We start from the raw sequence: 12260 nt of genomic DNA on the forward strand, positions 1-12260 counted from the left end.
TACGTGTGACAGACCAACCACCCCCTGGGAGTTCTGCAGAGATCCAGATGCCAGGTCTGACCATTATATTCAATTTAAACTGATCTACCAGGTCCAGGCCACTTAGAAAGGGACAGGGGGTGATTCCCGGGAGTTATTTACTTACTTACTTAATTACAAAGTCATCACCTGCAGTTTCATAAAAATACAGAAAGATTGCACGTAACATGTAAGTATGAAATCAACCAAAGCTCCATGTTTAGAAAGCATGTTGTAAAGACCTGTCTAGACAAAAAAGTGTTTGGAAGAGTGACATCTCAGGAAAAGGAGGGTTGGCTCCTGCTTGAAGTTCTATCAGCAGTGAGTTTCCAGGGCAGGGCCTGCTAAAGGCTTGGTCCCTAGTTACAGCCAACTGACCCTCAGGGGAATTGGGAACCACCAGAAGTGCCCCACTGGAGGGTCTCAGTGATCATGAGGAATCAGGTGCTTTCGGTCCAAGTGGTTTAGAGCTTTACAGAGTAAAACAAGGTTAGAGAGACTTCACTGTGAACTGCTCAGGATGCCAGTGAGCAAGTCATTGTGAGCTCACTGAGTGACTGTTTATCTGGTGTCCCCCCCCCCCGCCGAGATCCAGGCAGAGAGAGGCAAGGCAGGGGCACAGGCTTTGTGAGCTCTCCTAAGGCCAGGTAAGCTTGGATATCCATTCTAGCTAAGCAACATTATTCTGGAAAAAGTGATCCAGAACACCAGCTTCACGTTACTAGATGGGATTCATGGAATGGACCACAAAAATGTCTGCAGAAACTATGTTTCAATAGTAGTTCATATCCATAAAACACAGATTTGAATTTGGTTGGTTTGGATAGCCCAGAGGCAGAGGCAGATTTAGGGCAGTGCAAACAGTTCCCTTGCCCTGGGCGCCAAGCTGAGATGGGCACCACAGGGTGTCACAACTATGTTGTACAGCACACGCATAACGGAAGGCAAGAGGCAGGGGGCACTGAATTTTGGCCTCTCCCAGGGCACCACTGAAATTTGAAAGAGCAAAGTCCGCCCCTGCCAGTAGTTGGTCTATTTTTCCTGACACATTTTGGCTTATTACATAAATCTCATCTGAGTATGGGTGTCTGCTGAATTTGTTGGTTTAGCTAGCTTGAAAACTAACATTCTGTTTTTCTAGAATACCATTTATAGACTAGAAGCTATCTGAAGGGGTTAACAAAATATAACATTGTAATGGTTTAAGTTCTGAAATATTGTTCTTACTTATCTTTAATACATCCCATTTTTTGGCATCATTTATATTTATGAGGGGGGCACTCTGGCCCATTCTGTTTGAGCTGATGTTTTTATTTCTCCAGTGCTCTTTACCAGAGAGAGTCTTAAAACACAAGTCCTTGTTAATTTCAATGGAAATTACTTCTAGGGAAATGTGTCTGGGATTGCAATTTTGCTCAGAAGTAAGTCTCATTTATTTCTATACAATTCACTCCCTGAAAATATGAAGACTGAGGAGCAGAATCACAACCACAAATAATGTTGGCTACTATGTTACCAATTTTAAGTTTTGAACTTTCGACCATTAGTGCAACACAGGTAATAAATAGGTGAACAGTGTGCAATTTTGTTTATTCAAAACTCATTTTCTAGATCTGTTCACTTGCCCTGGAGATACTAGCAATTTCAAAACAACAAATAAAGCAACTATAATGAAATTCAATAGCACACATTCCCTAGTATTGAAATGAGATCAGCTCATATTGTCCTTTTCCCTGGGGTAAACTGACAGTTCCTGAGACTCTGCAATATGTCATCAGCATTTATTAATATTATAGCATTTTTAACATGTACTAAGTTTATAGTCATACTGTGGTGAAACTTGCAGTGTGATTATCATAGAATAATAGAATCAAAGTTGGAAGGGACCCCGAGGGTCATCTAGTCCAACCCCATGCAATGCAGGTATCTCAGCTAAAGCATCCATCACAGATGGCCATCCAGCCTCTGCTTAAAGGCCTCCAAGGAAGGACAGTCCACCCACCACCTCTTGTGGCAGTCTGGTCCATTGCCAAACAGCTCTTCCTGTCAGAAAGTTCTTCCTGATGTTTAGTCAGAATCCCCTTTCTCGTAACTTGAAGCCATTGGTTCAGGTTCTAGCTTCCAGAGCAGGAGAAGACAAGCTTGCTTCATCCTCTATGTGACAGCCCTTTGGATATTTGAAAATGGCTATCTTATATCCTCTTAGTCTTCTCTTTACCAGGCTAAACATACCCAACTCTCTCAACTGTTCCTCATAAGGCTTGGTTCCAGACCCTTGATCATCTTGGCCACCCTCCTCTGCACATATTCCAGCTTGTTAATATCCTTCTTAAATAGGGCACCCAGAACTGGACACAGCACTCCAGGTGTGGTCTGACCAAGGCAGAACAGAACAGAGCAGTCCTATCACTTCCCTTGATGGGGACACTATACTTTTGTTGATGCCATCAAGAATAGCATCAGTTTTGTTTGTTTTTTGCTGCTGCATCACACAGTTGACTCACGTTAAGCTTGAGTCACTAAGACCCCTAGATCCTTTTCACATGTACTACTGGTAAGCCAGGTGTCGTCTCCCCTCTTATATTTGTGCAGCTGGTTCTTCCTGCCTATTTCCTCTCCTGGACTGGTTTCAAAAGAGGTGGCTGCTGTATCTTAGATTCTGCAAGGTTTTGACACTCCTTGTGTTTCCTGGAGCTTTATTTGACCTAGGGCAGTCAGCTTCTTTCTTCCTGACTTCAATTCTGTGCTTCTTTATTCCCCAATCCAATTCTCAGGCTATGCTAGACTCCAGTGCTACAGAAAGTAGTCAATTGACTTCAATATTATGTACACATTTATTTGTCAGGGTGGTTTGTAACCCAAACAATAATATGCAAAGAGGGCCCCAATTACTTAACCTGGCATTTGGTATGCATAAAAAAAAGAAATAAATACCCTTCTCTTACACACACTCACGTATACATATATCTCACCTTCTCCTACCCAAGACAAATACCATTAATATTACACTACCCTCATTTCTCTGGAAGCCATTTTGTGTTGTCTCAGTTGCCGCAAGCTTTCTATGTTTTTGCCTGCAGTGATTTAATCTGAGCTTTGTAACAAGTTAGTTTTTTTAAATGCCTGGGGAAAGAGTTGAACATAAAATTCACTGAGCTGGATAAAGTTGATGCTTGCAAGGCCATAACATACTGTGTATCCAGGTCAGCTAAAGAGGTGAAGGTAAAATTCACTCAGTACAGCTAGCTAATTTCCCTTGCAACCCTGTTTTGGAGGGCTTTTGTGGGGAGGAGAGATGTATTGTGGATTGGGTATTGTTACAGCTTAAAGTAGAAGACTACAGAGACTAAAAAAACCCCCACCTTGAGCCCTCTTTCTCAAGTCCTTCCTCTTTTTCTTCCTCCTCAGCATGCAACTTCAAGAAATAGTTTTGATTTAGCTCAAACATCCATCCCACATTTGTTGTTGCATCCCAAAGTAGTTACATGATTGCGTCAGCATATCCAAAAACTTGCAATTCAATGAACATATGCTTAACTGCACCATTGCTATGGTACTGGGTGGGGTCAGAGCTACATGGACACATTAGCACAGCACCCCTGCTAGTGAACCCACACGGCTCCATTCCAGTAAGCACCAGCCACATTGCCTGTCCTAAATTAGGGACACCAGTGCTACACACCAGGTCCTTGGCCCTTACTGTGGTTTTTGTATAGCTAGGTGGGGGGCAGCTGGAAGAACTCCAGGAGCAGTATGACTGGTACGGAGGCAAATATAGAGTCTTTTCTTGCAATAGGGCAAGAACTTGAACTCAGAATGCATGAAGGGATGTCACATCTAAAATGTGGTGACCAATCCCCCACCTCCAACTCAAACTTGTCTTTATTTCCAAAAGTGTCATGAAACACAATGCTTTGTTGCATTGCATTGATCTCCATGATCAGAAACATGGCTCAGGAAAGTTAAGAAATTTCGCTCTTAGCTTTGAACAGAGAGGACCTGGGGACTTGCCCCTGAAAACATCATTTACTTCAAGTTATTCACCTCAGTTTCTAAGGAAGTACTATTTTCTTTTGAGACATCACGATCTGTAGGTGCCTAGAAAGAGTGGGAATGATGAACAACTGATCCAGAACAATAGAACTCTTACATCTTTATATTGCATACTGTTGAATAACATCATTGTTTTGTATGTTCTATCTATATGCACCCTTTTTTTAAAGTGATAGGAGGCTCTCCTTGTTATTCCATCACCAGGGGAAGAGCACTGTGTGGTGACACAGGCTCAGGCCCTCTCTGTGGTAGTGGCCTGACTATGGGATGGCCTCCTCTTGCATATACAACTGCTGCTGCTAAATGTTCCTGTTTCAGCACCAGATAGAATATTAATTTCTGTGTGATGTTAGCTAGCTGATGCAATGAAAAATCATTGAGGGCTCCATGCAGGTTTTATAACTGAGATTTTTTTAGTGCCATGCTATGGTTACACCTGTTCTCAGTTTAATTAAAATTGTTTGTTTAATTGGACTGTAACCTGGCCCTGGGATGGTTTGATGAAGGGTGGGTGAGAAATAACAAACAAACAAACAAACATTGCTGCCATTATGTTGTTTGCCACCCTATGCTTTATAATATGCTTTGTAATGTTACACTGGTATAGCATTATGTACATATGTGCTGTTATTCCCCCCCCCCTTATTTTCCTTTTTTGCTGGTATAGCAAGTTTAGAAATATTTCCCATGTTTTAATGCACTCCAATAGCAACTGATACCCTTTTTTAAAAAAAAACCACACACCTGAATCTTAAAAGCTATATTAAAATGCATTGAAATGACGATACAGTTTTATCTTCAGACATGACCTCTGACCACAGATGGAAGAGTATGAAAGTAAAATATGACACATTTCAAGACTAGTTAAAATGTATTGAATGTTTAAAGCTCCATCAAAAACATCTAAAGTGTTCAATTATTTAAGGTCAAAGGAAAAACTGCAAGGTCTCATCTGAGACTAGAAACTCATTTCAAAAAGTCCTCTCTTGAGAGATGGATGAAAATTTAGGATAGTGTTACCAAAAATATATATTTGTGGGAGTTATAAACAGGGAGCTCTGAACCCAGAAAGGTACAGGCTAAACTTATGGATGTTAACTTTGAAGTATGTCATTCAGTGGAGTTCAGAACATAAGTGTGCACAGTCTTACCCACACTTGACTCCAAATAAAATCAATGAGACAAGGTAACTACATTGGTTCCCAGTACGTTCCTGAGCACAATTCAAAGTGTTGGTGCTGACCTTTAAAACCCTAAATGACCTCAGTCCTGTATACCTGAACAAGTGTCTCCACCCCCATCTGGGCACTGAGGTCAAGCGTCGAGGGCCTTCTGGCGGTTCCCTCATTGCGAGGTTACAGGGAGCCAGGCAGAGGGCCTTCACGGTAGTGACATCCGCCCTGTGGAATGCCCTCCCATCAGATGTCAAGGAAATAAGCAACTATCTTACTTTTAAAAGACATCTGAAGGCAGCCCTGTTTAGGGAAGTTTTTAATGTTTAATGCTGTATTGTGTTTTTCATATCCGGTTGGGAGCCGCCCAGAGTGGCTGGGGAAACCCAGCCAGATGGGCGGGGTATAAATAATAATAATAATAACAACTTGTTATTAACTCACTCAGCCCTTATTAGTGTTGTTGTTGTTGCTTGTATACCACCCTTCATCCACAGATCTCAGGGTGGTTCACAACATAAAATTACAATATAAAAACCACAAATACATTGTAAAGCTAAGAACAACAAACCAATACAGTTGTACCTTGGTTGTCGAATGCCTTGGTACTCGGACATTTTGGCTCCTGAATGTAGCAAAGCCAGAAATGAGTGTACTGGTATGAGAACGTTTTTCAGAAGCCGAAAGTCCTATGCGGCTTCTGATTGAGTGCAGGAGGCTCCTGAAGTCAACTGAAAGCTGCGCCTTGGTTTTTGAACCATTTCAGGAGTCAAACGGACTCCTGGAACAGATTAAGTTCGACAACCAAGGGACGACTGTAATCCCTTCCTTCCACAACACATTTAAAAGGGCATCAGATGGGACCTAAGCACATTTTTTTCTGAATGAGAGTCATAGGTCTTTTTTAAAAAATAAAGTATTTTAATCCTTTGTTGGAAACCGCCCAGAGTGGCTGGGGGAACCCAGCCAGATGGGCGGGGTACAAATAAATTATTATTATTATTATTATTATTATTATTATTATTATTATTATTATTTTCTAAATTTGTAATGCAAGCATCATTCTAAAGTGGCAAAAGCAGTTTCCATAATCCCTGTACCTGCTTAGGTGGGTTATTTTATCCCATTAAAGTTGTGGGCTTAAGCAGCCTAACTATATGGATGATAACAACACACAGGTACAATGGCAACTGATTTTATTGGAGCTGGATTGTATTCTGGAGACAGGGAAACTTTCAGCCAGATATAGTTAACTGCATGGCTGAGATATGTATGACTATAGCAGTTCGACAAGCCTGATCTAATATGTGGTTACTTAGTACTGTATATCGATCCCACTGTGCTCATTGGGCCTTACTGCCAAGTAAATTTGTTTAGGATTGCAGCCTTACCAGCAAAGAAGTAGTTTTTGCATCAACACAAAATGCTAATTTGCATGTCCAAGAGTCTGTAACTATTTTAAGCATAGCTTTAAATGGGGAAGGTGATTCCGAGCAGTTTCATTGGCTTCCGAACACAACATTTTTCGCTGAGTGACCCTTTTGCATCCCAGATTAATACCTGTCAAATTAAGCTGCCTACTGGTTTAAATTAGCAAGTGCAGTGAGTTCTTGGGTACTGTCTGTACCTATAAATATATTTTAATAGCACTAACAAGTGCTTCCACATCAACAACATTAATAAAGTATGCATCTACAGTCGAAAATCGATTAATTGTGACAGAAGAACAGGAGATTGTAGCAGGAGAAACATTTTCTTGCACCAATGGTTGCAATAATAATTATTTTTTTAAAAAAAACAAACGAAACAAGAAACCTATTCAGTTTTTAGGAGTCACTTCCATGATTATTAAACTAATAAGTCAGACAAGCAAAGCAGCACAGCTGTGTCTGTTTGCACATCAGTGGGCACATAGATTCAGTGTTGTTTTTTAATCAAGAAAAAGTAACAATTTGAACTACTTCACTGGTTTGGCAGTCTTTACTTTTGAGAAGTACCTCCTCTTGGCTGAGAGATCGGGTGTGCACCAACAGTGGTTTTCTATGAGCAACCTGGGCAGCCCTGACTAACAGACAGAAGGTTTCTGGTGTGGCTCGTATCTGAGCTTTTGTGACATGGTTGGAATTTTACTTCAGCAGCTTATGTCTTTTGCAAGAGAGAGGCACTCTTTCAGGTATGGGCTTGGCCCATGTAGGCGAGGATACATTTCCATTAAATGAAAGCAAACCGTACATCTGTATACTACCAACATGTTAGCATTTTTCTCATCACCCTTCTTGAATAAAAGAAACAAGAGTAGTTCATGAAGTCACACAAATATACAGTGCAATTCCTGGCTTCAAAATAAGCACCTTGAGCAGAAATTACCTCAGACAATATCTGATCAGTGGGAGCAGAAGACCACCTCCAACGCTATGCCTTGCAGTTGCCAAATTGCCCAAAGGCAGTTTTACTGTATTTACAAGCATTAGGTTTCTGTCCCTAATGCCAGCCAGTCATTTCATTGTTCTCACAGCTGCAGAAGGCTAAAGCAAGGTGTCTCAAAGACACTAAATGGTAAATTATAGGACCCTCAAGAATGGCAATATTCAACCCTTTTAAGCCTCAAGTAGCTCATTGCAAGAGGAATCAATGATTAAAGAGTGTTTCATCCTAGAGTGACAGTAGTGGTGCCAGGATTAAGATCACTGTGGCATCTGTTGATCCTTCAAAAGCAGTGTCCTTAAATATTTCCACTTCAGAAGATTTCCAGTTATCTTTTTTTTCAGTTCTGAGGGTGTTTATGCAAGTTTTTGTTAAGTTTGTGGCACCCTCTTGGGCGCAAGAGGCAAGTTTTTCCCTACCCAAACAATTTCTTCTTAGGTCTTGTCCAGGGAAGAGGCCTGTTTTGCCTGTCTCAGAGACCACTACTTCATTTTTTCCCAACCAGCTTGAGAGCTCTTTTTCCTCCACACAGATATGAGAAATGCTAGTTTCATAACAAAATTGCACTGCTTATGACAACGTCCAGTAGTGAAACACTGACCAGGACTTTGACCATTTGTGGATATTATACCAGGTAAACCACTAGACATGATTGTCTTCTGACATGAGTAATTGTTCTGGGTTTCACATGGCTGTTTTCAGGGAGTTCTTATCTCATTTCTAGTTTGAGATGTTAAAGCAAATATGACAACAGAGGTAGGCCGTGGAGTGCTGTCAGCCTTCCCAGTAGGTGAAGGACTCTTCCCATGGCTGCCACTGAATGAAGAGCAAGAGCACATGGGGATAGGATTTATTGGCTGATGTCAGTACATGTGGCTGGTACTGGGCGCCCATCACTGGATCAAAAATCAGCTCTGGTCAAATCTGTGGGGAGTTGTCACCAGCAGGTGGGGAATATGAGGCTAAAGTGGTGTGGAGGGAGTACCTGAAACCAGAAGGAGAACAGCAGAGGAAAAGAGGGGTCAGAGACTAGAAGTGGAAGCTAACAACAGTCACCACATGCAGAGGTACCAATGCACATCCCCAGACACCCAAGATAGTCTCAAGAGAGAAAGGTTGAAGAAGGAGAGGATGGGCATCCCAGGAAGAGGAACTGGCTAGGGGAAAGAACTAGGGAGAAGCTCAAAAAGCAGACAAGCCAGGAAGAGAAGAATATTTGCATGTGCCATGAAGTGATGATGAGAGGAAGAAGGATTTTGCTTTCTCCTCAAAGACCCCAGGTTCTGTCACTTGTCCATGCCTTGAGCTCAGCTGAACTGCTAATGTCTCCACAGTGCTACAGCTATAACTAGGAAGCACTTCTGAATTATGGGGATATTGTGTTTGGTACCAGTGTGTTCACTGGAGTCTGGGTAACCTTTGAACTGGTAAGGTTCAAAACTCCTTACCATTGGAGGGCATGACAAGGATATTTACTCATCACTATATTGGTGTCTATTATCAACAACAGTTGTCATAGTGGCTCCCAGAGAGGCCCACAGAGTGTTCTCCTTAGGCTTGATAACTACCGCATTAGCAAAGCATCCTGACTTCAGAAGCCAGATGCACAGCCAAGAAAGGATTAGTTAGCAGACTGTGAGGGTAAGCAGGTTAGCATTCTGGGCCTTCTCTGAATGGTATCAAGGAGTTAACAATTCTCATCCATTTTGACAAATCCTATATTATTTATTCACCAGAGAAGCATGACGTCTTCCATTCTCCAACTGGAAGTCCGCAAGATCATAATCAAGGTGGTGATAAATTTTACAACATTTTCAAGCAGTGTGCGTAGGAGGGATGACTGAGATTAACACAGCAGACTGGCTCATCAATGAGTCAGAGTGGATTCTCTATCTCCATTATTTCAAATGGGTAGCCTGCCAAATAAATATATACACATACACGTTTTAGCCAAGACACCTGGTTCAGCTGTTCCCGCTTAGGATCCACAGAGTGATTATCCATACAGCGGAGATTAGCATGATAGGTAAAGTTTGACTGCAGGAACTGGAATGTCTCAGCCAGTGCTGGGCTTACAAATAGCCACCAGGAGAAGTGCATTGTGTGATAGTGGCACGAAACTTTCTCTGTAGTAGCACTCCTTCTCTGGAATGCCTTCTTCTCAGAAATGGTGCCAACTTCACATGAGTTTTGGTACCATTTTAAAATGAATATTTTTATTCAGGCATTTGGAAACAGTTAAGTGAAGTGGTCAGCTGCAACTGTGTACCTCACCCAATGCATTGTTTGATGTGCTATGAATAATTTTAAATGCCTGTTTTATGTTTAAATGGATTTGTTTATCTGTATGCAGAAGGGAGGATTTATGAATCAAACCAAATGAATGAATAAACCTGAAACCACTGGAGAAAGGGGAAACGGAACTTACAATAACTTTTTCATTCTTTGGGATTCCTGGGTAGAGCAGCCTCCCCACCCCACCAAAAAAAGACAGCCTGACAGTCAGAGGCAGAAGCATGAGCCAGTAGCCTCTGGTATGTTCTTTTTGTATGTATGAATTTATCAGTGTTCATCTTGGATATCCTGTGTCTCCAGTGAGACCTCCCAATGTTCCTTCAGCAGGACTGAATCCTTCTGCTCTCTGCAATAGTTATAGGAGAGGCGAAAGAGGTGCAGTGTCTTCTTCCCCTGCCCTCCCCATGACTGTGTGGGATTAAAAAAAAAATCCCTAATTAAATATTGGCCCAACTTTCAAATTCAGGAACAGATCCAAGACATAAGTCCTCTGGGTCTGTTTGGGGCCCTGGGTTGATGGGAGCGAAAACTGTGCACAGCCTAAAATTAACAAATTACACTATTCTTTCATAACTCAGGGACGTGGGTGGCACTGTGGGTTAAACCACAGAGCCTAGGACTTGCCGATCAGAAGGTTGACGGTTCGAATCCCTGCGACGGGGTGAGCTCCCGTTGCTCGGTCCCTGCTCCTGCCAACCTAGCGGTTTGAAAGCACGTCAAAGTGCAAGTAGATAAATAGGTACCGCTCCGGTGGGAAGGTAAATGGCGTTTCTTTGCGCTGCTCTGGTTCACATGACCTGGAAGCTGTACGCCGGCTCCCTCGGCCAATAAAGTGAGATGAGCACTGCAACCCCAGAGTCGGCCATGACTGGACCTAATGGTCAGGGGTCCCTTTACCTTTCATAACTCATTCTCTCTCATTTCTTAGAATTCCAAGGCAATGCTGGGCAGTTTCAGCTGAGGACACAAAAATATCAAGTCCTTCGGGTCAAAAGCATAAAATGCATTTACCAAGGTAGAGTCAAATGCCTTATAGCAAAATTTCCACCAAGAAACTTTCACCAGATATGCTATTCCTTTAAAATTAGAAAGCTGAAATCCTAAAATGAATGAAGACGATTAAAACTGTGTCCAAGTCAACAAGTCTGTGTTACAAGTCATGTATTTTCAATTAGATATTCATACGGTGTGGAAGTGAGCTTAGATGTGCCGATGTATCAGTAGCATCAACAGAAATATTCATCATCATTATCACTTTCATCTGGCAGAAATTAGTAGCAGATGTTATGGAACTTTTCCACATTTATACTCCAAGTCCACAACTCCCACTGAATACAAAGGAGTAGAACACAATGAATTATAGGTTGAAAATCTATAGTTTTGAAATTGCCTAATAAGCAAGGATTGGCAGCGAGGTAGCTTTAAGTCTACAATGCTGCTGGCTGCTCTGATCTCTCTGTATGGGTGACTTAAAACATATTGTCTCTCAACCAATCAGAATGCAAGTTACTGATCCATTAGTAGAAATATGCTCAAAGCATTCCAGTTTCCATAATGATTGTTTAGTACATTTTCACAACAGTGCAGTATGCAGTACTCAGATAGCTTGCTTCTGCTTTAGGCTAGTCAGGGAACAGAGATCTGCTTAAATATGACAGATTGCCTCATAAACTGGTATACCCACTAGAAGCTCTGTTGGGTTTGAGCAAGCATTCCTGCCGAGGAATTAGCCATAAATTGACTTCCACTCTGTATATCTGGAGAAGGCGGGGATGAAAATGGCTGCATGCTGGTTAGCATCCACTGCAGCATGACAGCAGTGGTTTTCAAACTTTGTTCCATGGAAACTCTGAAGTTCCTTGGAAGATTACCAGGGGCTTCTCAATGATGTCAGGCAAGCTTCCCTGAAAAACAGATTGCCCATAATCCATTATATCACCCAGAGATGTATTCTGTATTTTCTTTAAAATATTTTGAGTGAGCGTCTAACACAAGTGTGATGGGATAATGAGCTGCTTGTGCGTAAAAGCTTGATCCCTCTGGTGTTTGGCAGTTCAGCCAAACCGAGGCACTAACGGAGCCTCCCAAGGCATGACTCCGTTAGTCGCTGGTAGAATCTGACAGTGGGCGTCTACGAAATTTACGCCAACATAAAAGTTGTTTCACGGACATGCGCCTTCGTGACTCTCTACGTGACAGCTTCCGGCGAAGGGTGGGAGTTGCCAACGGGGGTCTTGTTACCTCTGCACTATTCTCACTAGAAGTATCCCAGAGCCCTCCCTCCTCCGACTCCCCTTT

The 12260-nt window shown here is 42.1% G+C and overlaps 1 long non-coding RNA gene across 2 annotated transcripts; it reads left to right on the forward strand.

Moving 5' to 3' along the window:
* Positions 1–602: 602 nt before the first annotated feature.
* On the forward strand, positions 603–11105 carry LOC309370450. 2 transcript variants are annotated; one of them, XR_014168575.1, is made up of 3 exons: positions 603–665; positions 9404–9457; positions 10891–11105. It is a non-coding gene; the product is annotated as an uncharacterized lncRNA (long non-coding RNA). The 2 variants fall into 2 exon arrangements; XR_014168576.1 differs by lacking the exon at positions 9404–9457.
* The last annotated feature ends 1155 nt before the right edge of the window (positions 11106–12260 follow it).

Source organism: Podarcis melisellensis, assembly GCF_964234715.1.
Source record: "Podarcis melisellensis genome assembly, chromosome: 5".
In the NCBI taxonomy this organism is placed as follows: domain Eukaryota; kingdom Metazoa; phylum Chordata; class Lepidosauria; order Squamata; family Lacertidae; genus Podarcis; species Podarcis melisellensis.